This window comes from Artibeus jamaicensis, unplaced genomic scaffold, assembly GCF_021234435.1.
Source record: "Artibeus jamaicensis isolate MK-2021 breed Jamaican fruit bat unplaced genomic scaffold, CSHL_Jam_final contig_354, whole genome shotgun sequence".
NCBI lineage: Eukaryota > Metazoa > Chordata > Mammalia > Chiroptera > Phyllostomidae > Artibeus > Artibeus jamaicensis.
Window position 1 is genome coordinate 30,379,346 of NW_026521803.1, and position 16,508 is coordinate 30,395,853.

Genomic DNA, 16,508 nt, shown 5'->3' on the forward strand with positions numbered 1-16,508 from the left:
TCCCCCTCAGAAAAAAGAAAAAAGAAGTCCTAAAATGACCTGGTGACCTTCCCAACCTCTGGGCTCTGTGTGGTCATTTTCTGCTGACTGACCCCTACCTAGGCCAGCTGTTTCTTTAAGAATCTTCCCTTGGGATAAAAATAAGAAATAAGCTGCTTGTTTCTGGACAGTAGCACCCACAGGAGACCAACCCCATGCGTTGCACGAATGATGGAGGGTGCCTGTTCATCGCCCTGGCGTTGTGCAGGAATGGACGCCAGTGTCCGAATGCACGTTTCACAGCCTTGTCCCACAATTTAGAGGAGGGCCATTCACCGCGCATGAGCCATTCACTCACGTTCATCACGGGGGGGGGGGGGGGTGGAATTATGTTTTCCCAGTTGCCAAATGGAAGAGATAAGTGATCTCACGTGGACAAGCACATTGTTCCTAAGAGCAGCTTCACAGACCCAAGACACTGATCTAAAACACCCAGCGGGGAGACAGAGCTTTCGGGGTGTCCTCCACTCGAGTCTCCAGACCTGCACTCCCACCTTCCTGTGGTGGGACATTTGACTTTCTGGCTTTTTTGGACAAAATGATCATTCTTGGAGCCTCTTATTCTTCCTTCCTAGAAAAGATGTGATAAAACCTCTTATTCGTCCTAGAAAAGATGTGATAAAAAAGAATAAATCAACACAGAGCATTTCATATGTATGCATACCCACTGAATTGATAATACTTATTTGTAATGAAAATTAAAGAAGCAGAATGTTAAAATATTCTCTTCGGGAAAGAGGCACCGGAATGCCTTTGTCACAGATGCACACGCATTTGCTTGTCACCCACCCTCTCCTTATCCCTACACATTCTTGCAGGCCCAGGAAGGTTTGGGTAACTATCTCTAAGTTAGCATGTAATCTTTAAACCACTACCCACATGATATGATTAATAGCAATTGTATTTACGTAATAATTACAGTTAACACTCATTGCCATTCATATTAGCCATTACTGGTCTACAATACCCACTCGAAGTATATGATTCCACAATTGAAAATTTTTATGTTTTTGCCCACGTTATAATCAGCACAGTAATAGGATTCACAGGTAATTTTCTCGACAGTTAACAAGCACCTATTATGCACCTGGAATTGTACGAGGCTCTGGAGGTTGTGGTTGGTGGTGGGAGATGAAGCAGAAATAACCATAGTACACGGCAGACCCTGTGAAGTGTCAAAGTGAGGTTCTCATCCAATGTTTCCAGAGTTGGGAGAAAGTAGGGCTCATGCGTAGCTAAACCCACTAATGACCTCATTACACGATATTTAGGTTGTCATATGTTTCTCTGCCTAGAAAACCATTCCACTGGGGTGCACGCAGCTAATCCGTGTGGACCACTTTCGATTTGCTGGAAGTCACCCCCTAAACACCAGGTATTGCCTGTGTTTCGGAGCCGGTGGCTTCTGCTTTCCTTTTCTCTGGCTTCTAAAGTGTTGGTTCCCTCCTGTCAGGATTATCCTGGCCATACAAATAATCACGGATTCACAGCCCAGGCGAAGGGCTCTGGGCCCATGCACTTGGGTTCTGCGCCCACTCAACCCTTCCGCCCAGTGCGAGCCTCCGGCCCACCCGAGTCTTTCTCCGCGGGACACCGGCGGGGGATGGCTTGGTTCCAAACCCGCCATACAGTCCCCGCCAGCTCCTTCTCCTTCCCGAGCCCTCCGTCCCCGGCCGCTGAAGCAGCGCGGTGCTGACCCGGCGGGAGGCCGTTTCAGTCAGGGGACTGAAGCGGGGACTCCCGCTCCCCCAACCCCGCCCCCAATCCCGGCGGGACTGAGCCCGAGGGGTCTCCTTCTTCCGGCTGCAGTGCGCACGGGCTTCTAAGGTGACCGAGGTCTCTGGGAAGCGTGCCCGCAGGCAGGAAAGCGAGGCTTCCCGGGACTGGGGGCTCCACTCGGAAAACAGGTGAGGCTGACTCCGAGGGGCTGGGTCGGGAAGCCTGTCTACACTGCGGGCGCTCCGCCCCGGAACCACGCAGCTGAGCGGCCTGGGGGCTGTGGGAAGGGGGAGCGGGGCGCGCGCGAGGAAAACGGCCACCCTGGGCTGGGCAACCCCGCGCCCGCCGCCGCAGCAGGTGGGGGGCCCGGAGGCCCGGGGGCGGGGCCGAGCTCGGGGCGGAGCCGCGGCCGCGGCACGCGCGGGGCGGTGCGGGCGGGGGCCGGAGCCAGAGCCGCAGCGGGAGCGCCGGCGGCGAGCGGGGCCGTCCGAAAGCCCGCGGGAGCTCGTCGCGCCCCGGCGCTGGGACCCGCCTGGCCGAGCGCGCCGGCGCCGCGACCTCAGACAAAGGCGCCGCTCACGTCCGGCAGCCGCGCTCTGCAGCTCTGCCCGGGTAAGTGGCTCCCCCTGCGCTTTCTTTCTTCTTCGCTCTGCCTGCCCCTCTTGGAGTTCCACCGGCTCCGGGGAAACCGGGGAGTTCCCCGCTTTCTGCAACCTCCACCCCATCTTAAACAAAAACAAAAACAAAAACCAAGCAAATACTAAAGTGGCGAGTTTTCGAGCAGTGGGTTTCTCCCGCGGGACTGCCCAGGCCGCCCTCTGTGACCCCTTGTTCCGCGACCGCGCGCGGGTGCTGTCCCTGGGTCCGCGGCTTGGATGGAAGGTTGCCGCTGGGCTCCCTGGAGGAGTGTTTGGTGGAGGGGAATGTAGGGATGAGGCGCCACGAGGGAACCCCACCCCGGGGACAGCTCGGTGCGTTTCGGGGGCGCCGAGGGGCGGTTCGCCCTGCGATTTCAGATTTGGATCTCGGTTGTGGGGTCTGCCCCACTCCTTCCCTCCAACCTCCATCCTGTCTCGTTCAAGGGTTTATGCAGCGCGCCCACGCCCCACCCGACGGAGTCTTCCACTCGGCCCCTCCTCAGACCCAGGGCGGGGGCTCGGGGCGGGGGCCCCAAAGAGTAGGGAGGGAGGGAGCCCCAGCGCTTTCCCGGGCTGGGCAACCCAGAGCCGGAATCTGCTGGGGAAGGCTGGTGGCCGCCCGCAGAGGATCTGGTTTGACATCACTGCTGGGTCCCGGCCGTCTTCTCGAGCTTCTGCCCCTGCTGCTCTCCATCAGGTAGAAGCCCGGCTGGCTTTTGCTTTTGTTCTGCCCGCAACTCTTCGGAATCCCAGGAGAAGCCAGAGTGGGCGGTTGCCCCAGGAGGGGGCCGTGGCTGGAGCTCCAGGTGGGGTCCCCGAAGTGACATTTGGAGGCAGCGACCGTTTCCCACCCGGGTGGGGAATGGATCCCTATAGCTAATCAATGCCGGGATCTGGCAGCGGTGTGAGGCTCAGGTAGAGCGCTGTGTCCACCTCCGCTGCGTACTGTCACGCGCCTCTCCACTCTCGAAAGCGCTAGCTCCAGACGCGCATTTCCATTCATGGATCTGTGCCTGGGACTTGATTAATGTCACCTCTGCCCGGGTTCTCTAAGGAGACAGTGCCTGCTGCACTTTGACTTAACAGGCATTTACAGAGGGCCTAAAATGTGCAAGGCAGCAGCCCTGTGATCATCTGAATTTAAAAGATATGTATCGAGCGCCTACTATGTGCAAAGTGGATGTTACAAGCTTTTCCATTTAAAAGGCATTTATTGAATATGTGCTGTGTTCAAACTAGCTTTCCTGTTACTTTTTTTTTTTAACAGCACCTACTGAGTACAGGTGTTTTTTTTTTTTTTTCTCTGAAGGGTCACCTAGTGCACTTTTGGGGGCCATATGGAGACAAGAGTGAGAGAATATATCTCTGGACCCTTGAATCTTCAGTTCCTTTAGTGACCTGCATTTCTTTTAAAAATCATTTTCATTTACTGATTTTTAAAGAGAGAGAGAGAAAAACGTCACTTTGTTATCCCAGTTATTTGTGCATTTATTGGTTGTTTCTTATATGTGCTCTGATGGGGATGGAACCCGCAACCGTGGCAAATGGCGAGGATACTCTAACCAACTGAGCTAGTGACCTGCATTGTAACCTTTCTAGACTGCTGATGTGGTATAGCAAGAGTTTCTACTCTAGTGCTGGGGTTTGTCAGAGGGGATCAGGGCAGAATAATGAAAGGCCTACTCTGGGACCTCTTTGACCTCTTTCCAATTCAATTTCCTTACATTGAAAAAAAAAGAAGGTAGTTTAACCTTGGCTGGTGTGGCTCAGTGGACTGAGTGTTATCCTGTAACCCAAAAGGTCACTGGTTCGATTCCCAGTCAGGGCACGTGTCTGGGTTGTGGACCAGGTCCCCAGTTGGTGGTGTGCAGGTGGCAGCTGATTGATGATGTTTCTCTCTCACATCAATGTCTCGCTCCCTTCTCCTCTCTCTAAAAATAAATAAATAAAAAGCTTAACAAAGAGGCAATTCTGCAAAAAGCACCGTGCTAGCACTGCAGGGAACCCAAGGTTAGCGAGGCAAAGCTCGGCCACTCAAAGGAATGGAGAATCTGTGGTGAGGACAAAAATATAGGCAAAGGACAGTCACCTAAATCAGGAGGGGAGAGGGGGAAGTGTGAGGACAGGGCCAGCAAAGACCTCTCAGCCCCTCACTGCAAACCAGTGACAGCAATTGGGGCAAGAATATTTTAGAAATCTCATGGTTAAAATGACCGGGGACCTGGAGGCAAAGTGAAGTGGTCTGAGGCTTCTTCCTGCTAAAAGATTTGACGACTCTATTGTTCTAAGAATCTTATGATCCTGAGATACAGTGGAATATCCAGATTGGCAAGAGAACTGAGGTCTTTAGTCTATCGGCAAATATTTAAGCACTTAGAATGTTATATATAGGCTGTTATCAAGGGTATATCATCAGAGATATGGGCTTTGTTCCAAAGGATCTAACAGAGTTCTTGAGATAAACACATACGGTGACCACACAGCATACATAAAAAGCCAGGAGCAAGTTCCTCCTAGAATTTAGTGTCAGAAAGAAATTTCTGTCGTCATGGAATTGTGGTTTTCCTTGTATCAGAGAGTGAGAACATGCTAAATGTCTAGTGTGGCCTCCAACAATTCCTGGTAACCATTTAATCCTAGCTTCTTGGTACAATGATTTTTTTTCCCCTGAAATTATTTCTGGTCTCCCTTTTTAAGTTCTTTTAAAGCTTCTTCTTCTTCTTCTTACTCTTTATATTATTATTGTTATGAACTTGAAATCCCCCCTCAAATCTTTTCTGGAAGTTGGCCTGTTACGTAGGAAATGGCACCAGATGAATGACTTGGTGGCTCTTTACTTCTATGAGGGAAGAAAAAAACAACAGAGGCCCAAATATGCAGAGAAACAATGAGCTAGCCTTTCAAGAGGGAATGGGATTCAGCTAGTCAAAGAAGGCCACAAAGGCCTCCTTCCCAAGTGGAGAGAAATGGTAGAAACAGAGGTGTGAAGGAGGACACAGATCATCTTTAAAGCGCTTCATCTGGAATAGCTGCCATTCATTCAACTAAGAGGCCCTGCCTGAGCCTTTTACTGTGTCCATGACTTTTTAGGTGTCAGGTGGGGGTTTCATCCAGCACAGTTTAGGGTTCACTGTGATCCTCACAGCTGGTAAGGACCCTTGTCTCCTGTTCCAGCCGTAATGATAGCACCATGTCCCTACCGTTCTTTCAAGCCTTCTTGGAGTTTTTTCACCTGAGCTGAGCTTGATTTGAACTTCCTTGAAGGACAAGAATGTGACTTTTTCCCTCCCTCTCTGCATCCTTCCTTCCCTGCAGGCTCAGGTGTAGTCTGTGGAGTAGGTGACGTTTATTCCAGAACCCTGTATTGTCCATTTCTTCCCCCTTTCCCTACCTCACTGGCGCCTGTCCTCTCTTCCTCTCCACTTTCAGCTGCCCAGACATTCTCACTGTATGAAAACTCAGGGAAAAACCATCTGTTGTCAGTCACTCCCTCTCGAATATAACAGTAGGTCACTGTTCTCTTCTCCGGGGATGATGGGGGCATTGGGGTGCCTTTGCACTTTAAGCCTCAATATGGAATGAAGGGCTTTGTCCATCAGGTGAGGATTTCAGGCACAGACAAGTGGGTGCTGGAGGTAATTGGGGAGGCAGGGTGCCTTTCCTAGTGCTCCTGAAATTATGCTGCCACCTCCTCACATAGCTACCCTTGACAAGGGTCCGTGCAGTCCCGTGACCCATGAAAGTCAGGGACCTTTGTTGCTTTCCAGCCTGGTGTGGTGGTTGATGTGTGACACAGCAGCTCAGCATGAGCTACCTGTTAAGCTGGCCTTCTGCTCTCTAAAGGCAAATGGGTTTCCACACAGAATCCCAGCATCTTTACCTGCACGTGTCCATTATTTTAAGGCAGGGATTCTCAACATGGGCCCTATGGATGTTGTGGGCTGAGTAATTTTTTGTCATGGGGAGCTGTCCTGTGCATTGTAGAATGTTTAGCAGCATCCCCAGCCTCTGCCCACTAGATGCCCGTAGCATCCCACACCCCCTTCCCACGTTATGACAATCAAAACTGTGTCCAGTTATTGCCAAGTGTCCCCTGGGGAGCAAAATCACTGCCGATTGAGACCCACGCTTCTCAGGGGTATTGGTTATTTATTGTGCTATACAACTAGTCTCAGTTTACTGGGGGAGGTCTTATTTAAAACAACTTGGTTCTTTTTAATGAAGTTGATGTACTAAATGTGTTATTAACATTGTAAAACTTTCCATAGGAATAACTTTTTAAATCAGAATAAACATTTTTGGGGGGTCATATATTTTAATGTGGTCATCATATTAAGACAGTCTATTGAGACAAAAAATTCTTGACGTCTTCCCCTAACATGTGGCTGATGTGTATAACACAGGGTGATCTCGGCCTGCTGCTTTGGCGGGGGCTGGTGGGCAGGAGCGAGTGAGGGAGGTGGCACGGGAACATCCAGTCCTGGTGGGACAGGATGCTCTGTGACTTGAGGTCCTTTTTAAGAAAAAAACAAAATGACCAGGTGAACCCATTGCTGGTGCTCCTTCCCAGCCTGAAAGAGTCCTGTGCACTCTTTCAGGAAAGAGTCCTGAGAGGGGCTCTGAGCTTTCAGTTTTTATTAGCTTCAAGGAAAGCTGCCTCTTGGAGAGGTTTTGAGGGGTGAGGGGGGCAGCTGTGGCTTCAGGAATAGGAAAATAGGAAGAAGAAAGTAGGGTCTTCTCACAAGAACTAAGAGAAGCTCCCCAAAGGCTTAACTTAAATAGAGAGCATGGATCAAAGTAGAATAGTTAAATGCAGGGTAGTCTGTACTTCTGTGAATATGTGCCATCAACAGTAAGAACTTCCGGATCTTCAGCAACTCCAGATCAGCGTCCATGTCAGTGGTATCTTTGAAGGATGGAATGTGGAGCGAGGTTAGTTCAAGTTCTTCTTGAAGATGCCACTAGGGCATCTGAGAGGCCCCCAGTGGACAGAGCAACTGAATGCACAGTAGGTAAGATTGGCCCCATGCCCACATTATTGCTCCAGAAAGTGAAGAAATTCTTTATTTAGGTCATTATAATGGTATTTGAAAAGTTTCCAATAAGATTTCATTGATTCAAATTTCTGTTTTGGAACACCCGAGCCTGGGATGAGATTGTTTTCCTTGCATTGAAGTCAGCCAGATAAGAAATACCTTTGGGGTTGAGGTTGGGGGTTGGGCAAGTAATTCCAGTACTTAAACACTTAAAGTAATAAAACTTAAAAAAAAAACACCTTATTTGTCAGATGTTTCGTTCATTCACAGTCTGTTTCCTCAATCTAAATTGGTGTATCTGCAATGAAGAAAAGCGCTATGATTATTGCTTTAGATTCTAAATGTGTCTGGCTGTGCCTGAGACTGATCTGTCAATACATCAATGTGTAGATTGAACATAAATGAAAAGACTCTACAAGATTTGCTATAGGTAGGATTTAAAAAATAACTACTTTTCCATTTTTGTTTAAACCAGTTTGATTTTTGTAAAACTTGTCAAGAGTTGAGAGCAGTTTGGAGATGTGGGGACAAATCGATACCCAGTCTCAGAGATGAGACCTGCAAGGGATCTCGGAGATTAGCTAGCGGCTTTCCTTGCCTCATTGTATAAACGGGGAAACCGAGGCTGAGGGAAGTTAGCTGGCTTGCCAGGGCTACACAAAGGTCTGTGCGCAGGTGGGGCTAGGCCTCAGGAGTCTGTCTCCTTCCCTCCCTACTCCCCGAGTGCCTGTCCATCTTCCCAGTGCTTGTTGGTGGAGGTCCAGGCAAGAATGGGGTTTGATAAAATAACTCATTTCTAGGTCACCTAATCCTGATAGAACTAATCACTAATTCAAACTGATTACATCTACGCCAGGAGTATGTGTGCCCACGCGTGGTACTGAAAAGAGCCATGGGAAAACAAACAATTGGATTAGTGGAATGAGATTGTTTTATAAAACTTCCCATGTACAGCATGGTGACTATATCTAATAATACTGTACTGTATATTTGAAATTTGCTAAGAGAGTAGATCTTAAAACTGCTCATCTCAAGGAAAAAAACTATAACTGTGTGTGGCGGTGGATGCTAACTAGACTAGTTGTGGGGATTATTTTGCAATACAGGGTGGGACAAGAGTAGATTTACAGTTGTGAGTACATGAAACACAGAACCCACTCTGTATGTACAAATATCAAACCACTGTGTTGTACACCTGAAACTAACATAGTGTTATTCATCAATTATGTCCCAATAAAAAATGGAAAAAAAACCCTTTTCTTTGATGCTCTTTTATATTGTCTTTACATTAAATAATTAGAATGAAAACATTTATTTCTCTATTTGGGAAAGCAATACATATTCATTATGAAAAGTAGAAAGAAGAATTTAAAAATTCTATCTGTGATTGGTTGACCCAATCATATTTTGCTATGTTTATTTTTAGTGTTTTTTCTCAGCTCATTTAAAACACAATTTAATTAAGTTTTATCTTGCTTTTTTCAGTTAATATTATGACAATTTCCATGTTGCTACAAATTCTTTGTAAACACATTAAAATTTTTTTACAAGATTTTATTTGTTTAGAGAGAGAGAGAGAGAGAGAGGAAGATAGGGAGAAAGAGAAGGAGAGAAGTATCAATGTGAGAGATAAACTTTGGGGGACCAGGCCCTCAACCCAGGCATGTGCCCCAACTTGGAATCAAACTGGCAACCTTTTGCTTTGCGGGACAATGTGCAACCTACTGAACCACAACGGCCAGGGCTGTAAACATAATTTGTAATGACTGCATAACGCAATACTTTGGAAACCTGTTAACTTACAACAACAATACAACAACATTCTGGTGTTAGTGGATATTGTTTTCTCCCGATTTCTCTTGGCTGTGTCATTGCAACGAGCAAGTTTGGATCCACGTTCTCTACAATTTGGATTATTTCTTAGTCTACATCCTCGGATAGTGAAATTACTCACCCAAGGGTAGGGTGAACCATGTTAACAAACTGGTTCCAAAACTGAAAATGATTTCACCACATCATTCATAGCACAGGGTATTTTCTTTTTAAAAAAATTTGATAAGGTGAAAAGTAGATCATTGTTGCTTTCAATTGCCTTTTGGTTACCAGTAGAGCCAAACATTTCTCTATAGGGTTGTTCTGTTTAGATTTTTTTGTTCATTATCTATTTTTCTATTTAAGTGTTTTTGAAAAAATGATCTATATGTAGACAACTCATTTTTTTTTAAAAAAAAGAAAAAACAGTAAATGTCTGCTCTCACGGATATTTTATGAAGCGTTCCATCCAACCCTAATGTTCCATGCACTATGGAGCATTTCCACTACTATGTTTCAGGCTGAACTTCTTTTGTTCAGAGTAGTGGAACTGCCTCTTCAGTCCCCAAGGCGAGTTTAGTGGGGGAGGGAGCATGACCCCACAGTGACCACTCATTCAGTGCTTCACATTGTGAAGTGGGTACTGTTTTACTATATCCATCTACATTTCAGGACAGGGATGCGCAGCAAGGTGACATCACCAAAGTCATATATACTTTTTAAAGGGTTCTGGTCACCAATGCCAACATGATTCTTGGACACCAGCTGGATGTCCTGGAAGTCAACTCAGTTCTGCTACCATTTACCCAGAGACAGCACCGGTTTCCACAGGTTTAAGGGTCAGTGCCACCAGACAGCCGACCCTTCACTTTAGATGCCAATCACAAGCCCATGCTGTCACCTGTGTTTCTGACTCACTGGCTGAAAATCAGGTGCCCACAGCCTCCTCTGTGGGTTTGATGGAATTGCTAGAATGGCTCACAGAACTCAGGAAGACCCGTGTACTCAGTCAATTGTCAATTTATTACAAAGGATGCTAAAGGATTCAAATCAATAGTGAGGTGAAGAAATATTTAGTCCCTAACAAAGGAGCTTCTGTCCTGGTAGAGTTTGGGTCCCAGCGTGTAGAAATGTCTAGTTCCCCAACCTGGGAGCTCTTTAACACCCTCCTTTTGGGTTTTTAGGTCGGCTTCACTACATAGGCGTGATTAATGAACTCATTAGCCATTGGTGATTGATTTTAACCTCCAGCCCCTCTCCCCTTCCTGGAAATCAGGGCGGGGGACCAAAAGTTCCATCCCTCCATTCAGATTTGGTTCCTCTTGCAACCAGCACCGATTCATAGGCGCTTTCCAAAAGTCACCTTCATGAATGAAACCCACTTGTGGTGGGGTGGACTTTGTTAAGAATAATAAGACACCCATTTCACCTTTTTGGCTCTGAGGTGGTTTTAGGAAGTGGGGATAAGAGAGCAAATATTTTGATGAAAGATGCTCCAATTGCTCTTATCGCTCAGGAAATTCCAAGAATTTTGGGAGCTGTGAGCCAGGGACTGTGGTCATGGATGGAGACCAAATATGTATGAGAAATATATGTTGTTCATCTGAATGGCCACATGCATATTTCTCATAAATCCCAATATGACAATTTTAACTGTTGTACCGCCCCTAGATAGTCATTAACATGACCTGCCTTGGTTGTGTAGTCAGTCTTTGAGGGAGCTGGGCTTAGGGGTGTTAGCATCTTCCTCCTAACCATATTGCTCATTCCTGGGAGAACTCTGTGGTGGTAGGTAATTTTACGATGTTTTTCTTTTATTCCTCACCCGAGGACATTCTTTCATTGTTTTTAGAGAGAGGAAGGAAAGGAGGGAGAGAGAGAAACATTGATGTAACAGAGAAGTATCTATCCGTTGCATCCTGTACATGCCCAGACCAGGGATCAAACCTACAACCTAGGTATGCGCCCTGACCGGGAATCCAACCCACAACCTTTTGGTTTCAGGATGACACTCCAACCAACTGAGCCGCACTAGCCAGGGCTAATTTTACTATCTTGAACTACCGCTCTGTATCTCCTATTTCTCTTACCCTCTCTTTTGGATTTCCCACCCCTTCTATAGCTACAGTCTGGTAGTTTCTTTTGGCCTGTCTTCTAAGTCACTCTGTGTCTCTTCAGCTGTATCTGATCTGCAGTTAAATCCATCTGTTGTTGCATTCTTAATTTCACTTCTAGAATTTCCAGTTCTTTTTCAAATCTTTAATGTTACTTTATATAGTTCCTGGTTTCTTGTTTTGAAAATTTTAAGCCCCATTTGTATCTTCTGGAGCATAATAAATGTAGTTGTTTTACATTTTGTGTCTGGTAAATTTTCTATCTGGAATATTACATGTCCATTTCTTCTATCTTCTGTTCTTGTTCTCATGATGGCCCCTAATCTTCTCATTTTGAATGCAAAGTTCTCACCCACGGCCAAGGCTAGCCCTTGTGGAAATGGAACCATTGTGTCTGGGCTCAGGAATCAGGGTTGCCTTTCTAGAGAACTCTTCTTGAATTAAATGTTTCAGAAGAAGCTTTCTGATCCGTCCCCGCTTTTAGAAGGCACGTGCCCATCCAGGTGTCTTCAGGATCATCAGCCAAATGTACTGACTCCTACCTTGCTCCAGCTCTCAGAGGTGTTCTCCCCAAATTGTTACAAAGCCAGAAAAATTTACAATGAGAAAAATGTACTTGCTGAGTTTGAAGAGGCTGGGAAAAGGGTGTGGAGTGGTGGGGAGCCCTCCTCCACCACCTTACAAGAGCCTTCATTGGCTTTTTGGAGGGGGGGGTTCTTCCTTTTATTTCAGAGTACCTTGCTCCCTGGAAACCTCAGAGCTGCCGTCTCAGAAAATTGCTGTCTGCACAGGGAAGCCATAGGTCTTCTGTCACCCTTTGGGTGTGTAGTCATCGGGTAAAGGGAAAGAAGGTGTGGGCAGCATGGATCTGCCCCCTGGAGGGGGCTTGTTTTGGGGGGCATCCCCCCAACTGTTTGGAGACCTCCTCATGTCATAGAAACTTCTGTGTATTCCTCAATGATTTATCCCGCTTCTGTTTAATTTTACAGTATTGCACACATAGGAAAGACCATATGTAACTTTGTACACTGGAAATGGAAATCTGCCAGTTAGGTTTTAAATAGTCTTCTGAAAGGCACCTCTCTCCCCCTTCACTCCAGGTAGTTCTAGATTGTGATCAATCCCTTTGGAAGAAATGATAAACTGATAAGCGACTTAGTGAATTTTGAAGAAGCAAATTTTTTATTCTCCCAGAATATGTGAGTATTTTTGGAGGCTGAATTACTAGAAAGTCCCAGCAGCCATGAAAATTTATGGACAGTGATGTCTAAAAACTATTCAGCCTGAAAGAAAGACAATTAATTCCTCCAGCATGATTCACTTGAGGTGTAAGTCATATTTCTTTATCAGTAACTTAGACTCTTATGCTGATTTTTCTAAAGAGGTGTAGTTATTTTGAGATCAAGCCCATTTATATATTTCTACTGGCAAATTTTCCATTAATTTGAATTTGAAGTTTTTCCAGTCCTTTTGGGGCCACTTTGTCTGCTAATAAGATATAATGTGCTGTGATTTTGGTAATGTGTGAGAGCCACAGAAAATTCAGACCACGTTAGCTGAGCTAATGCCTGTACTTAGAGACCAGGACTTTGCTTTCAGCATGGGGCAGTAATGAGACTCTTTACCAAGTCTACAGAACTTCTTAGAGAACTGAGAACAGTCAAGTACTACAGCTCATTCAACAGAAGAAGAAAGGGGACAGCAAGGTTCAGAAATCTGGTGTGATTATGTGCGGAAGAGGGAAATAAGGAAGCTGCAGCAAAGCACTGAGGGAGAGGAGGCAAGAAGCACAAGGGAGTAACTGCAGTGAGCTGCTTTGAGCTTTCCAGACTGGAGGAGAGAAAATGAAAAAGTTTTGGCCGATTATAACAGCGTTCTAATATCCACTATAGAGGACTCAAAGAGGGCTTTGATAACGGACACCCATCTGTGTAATAAAGCCAGTGAAATTTCTGCCATCAGGAGTTCAGAGAGTACGCTAGGACATACGGAGTAAGGAGAGAGACAAATTTTTTAATACTGTGAGTGAGAATATGTCTGGTAAATAGTTCTGGGCAGGTTGTGACCTAGAGAACTGTTCATTTTTCTATACTTGACCATGTTCTTCAGCTGAATAGAGACTAAAGGCAAGTAAAAGACTGAGATCCTTAATTTTGTGTGGTCCCCGAGTGAAGGATGATAGGGAGCGAGATCCCAACATGAAAATGCTCTTAGTTTATTAAAGTATTTCAGTTCAAAGAGTTAAGTCTTGTTTCCAAATGGTTGTGCATGCTTTCATTTTTCAGAAGTCACTGAGTGAATTTGTCAGTCCTGAAAATCCCCCGTTTTTATGAGCAGTCTTTGAAAGTGAATTTGAAATGCATTTATGGAACGAGAGGCAGCCAAATCCTTTGGCTTCTTTCTTCAATTTATTCAGAAGCAGATCCCCAGAACCAAAGATCTATCCATCCTTTAACAGCCACTTTCCTCTTATTTAACCAACAAACAACACAGTGTTTTGCTCTACACCCCTGAATTCAGATTTGGTTTCCACAACACATTAAATAACCTCTTGTTTTCCGTTCTACCTTTCCTATTGGTAAGAAATAATGAGAGCATTATTATTTAACTATCGCCACTGAAAGCAATGTCAGATTTCAGTAATCTAAACCTATACTGCCTTAAACTGAGATTATTTGAAATAAGATCTTCCCTCTCCAGTAACAGACACCTGGAGAAGAAGGTTGTGGGGCTATAGATAGAGGAGCATATACATGTACAGTTATGATTCTTGGGTAATCATCAGCTTTTTTTTTTCTGGAAGGACACAGGACATTGTTAGTAATGGTAAAATAAGAAGTAGCTGGTTATTGAGGCGAGGGAAAAGATTTTTATATTTTATACCTTTCTATACTATCTTATTTTTAAAAGAAGCACATACTTGTATTTAATAAGTAAGGGGGAAAATTAAGAAGGTGGAAGAAGAAGAAATGAAACCACTTTGTATGAGGTCCCGAAGCTCCGAATTTAACTTCTGGATGTCTTCCTCAGTGGAAATTCTGGTTTTTATAAATCCTCAGATCAAAACCTATAGGAACACATGTTTAGCATACGTTATGTGTATCCTCCATGGTTTTATGTAACTTATGCAGGATGCCAACGACCTCTTTGAGCCTCCCAGTGGCATTGTCCAATATGCTAGATGATTCTCATTTTGCAGGAAGTTGGGGGTCACTTAAGCGTGGGGAAGATAGGTGGCTTGTCCAAGATGACGTAGTCACTACCTAGGATATCCAGAACTACAACCCAAGTTCAATTCCAAGTTGGACTCTTTTAGCCCTGATAGAAAGAAATTTACTATTTATTCTGGACATTCTTTTTTAAACACTCCAAGCTGCCTTCTCTCTGGTTTCATGCCATAGCATCTGTTTCATTCTGTCTTAAATCATGGTTAGCTATATAATTGTTTCCCTCATTAATTTTATCAGCATAGGCTTTCTCTCTTCTCTTTGTGTCCTTACTGTGTCTAGCACGTGATGGTGCATATATTAGTTACTTAATCTTTGTTTTATGAAACTGGAGACTTTCTCCCAAATAATTATCCATTTTTAGGAAAAACAAACTAATAAACTTAGCCATTTCCACAAGACTAATGCCATTGCCCATGAGAGAATTGGAACCACATGATGTTTGAGCTGGAAGAAAACCATCTTTGCAAGTGTTTATTCTCTTGTTTTATAAACGAGGAACCCACAGATCAAATAACGTGCTCAGGATCACACAGGGAATTGGTGTTGGTGCAGAGAGCCCAGTTCCCCTAACTTCCAGCCCATCCCTCCTCCTGCTGCAACAACCATTGCAGAGAACGAGTCTCTGGGTCATCAGACCTTTAGACAAATGGCTGGTGCTGCCAAAGACTAGGTCGCACTGAATTGAAACCCCAACCGTGGGAAGAAGAGGTATTGTGCTTATTTCTCCAAGTTTTAATGAGTGGTTTTTCTGGTGTACCTCTTTTTAAAGCAAACTTGTGTCAGCATTTCTGCCAAGGGGCAGATAGCAGGAATCCTTTAGATGAGAAGTATCTCAACCATGTACTTTAGATATAGAGTAAAATTATCCTCACTTGTTGGGTAAGGCAAGTCACACAGCATCACAGCTGTGCAATGAGGAATCAACAGTGTTTTCTATTTTATACTCTGGCTTCTTAAAACGTCAGCCCTGTCTGGTCAGGTGAAGGAGCCAGTACCTCCCTCTTCAGCGGGGAGTGGAGAGTCCTCCAATTTCTAAATCCACTCCTGGGCACCTGAGTGCCCCAATATCACTTCCACTTTTCAAACATGATGAGAAGGGAGCTGGGAAGATAGTTTTGTCTGAAGCCGCCCAAAAGAGCAACAGAAGAAATTTCAAAGAAGAAGTCAGTCCCCAAAGTGTGGGGACAGCGGGAGCCCTGGATCGGATTCATAGGTGAGAAGGCAGAATGCAGTGTCATGAATTAAGTACCTTTTGGACCAACCCCTGGTGGATCCAGTAGGCATGGTTGTAAAGGACATTGTGGTAAAGGGTGTCTGCATATTCGGTTTAATAAATGTGTAAGGTAGGTGCTAGAGGACGCTTACAAGTAAAAGAGCAGAAGACTGTCCTGGAGTTTGGCATCTGTGCAGTGCTTTCCACGCTTTTCTGCACATTGGACTCATCAAGGGAGCGTCAGAAAAAACATGTACTGATGTCTGTGCCCATACTACCATCCCAGAGCTGATTGGTTTACATATGGCCTGAGCTTTGGAATTTTTAGAGATGATTCCAAAGTGCAGATGAATTTGGAAACCAATTCTGTATGGAGTGGTTTTGCTAAATTTGTATTAGCATCACCTGGAGGCTTTATATAATATAGATAAATATATGCATATGTATATATTTTCATGCGTCTATGCATGTATATGCATGTACACATACATACACACATATGTACATCACATGCATGTGTGTATGTGTTATACACATATGCCCAGGCTCTAGTCCTAGAGACTGATCTATGGCATTTGGGATGGGGTTCAGACATCAATATTATTTAAAACCATTGTTTCCAAAATTGGTTGCACATTGGGGTTATCTGGAGAGTTTAAAGAATACTGATGCCAGGGTCCCACTCCAGAAATTCTGGTTTAATTAGT

General features: G+C 45.1%; 1 protein-coding gene across 3 annotated transcripts in view; it reads left to right on the plus strand.

The window, feature by feature from the left end:
* The first annotated feature begins 2,204 nt into the window (after window positions 1-2,204).
* The window catches only part of MAPK4 (mitogen-activated protein kinase 4), a 126,481-nt gene continuing 112,177 nt past the window's right edge, over window positions 2,205-16,508 (plus strand). For all 3 annotated transcript variants that reach the window (XM_037165097.2, XM_053664358.1, XM_053664360.1), the window contains exon 1: window positions 2,205-2,370. The gene's annotated coding sequence lies outside the window, so the exon portion shown is untranslated. The remainder of the gene's footprint in view (window positions 2,371-16,508) is intronic.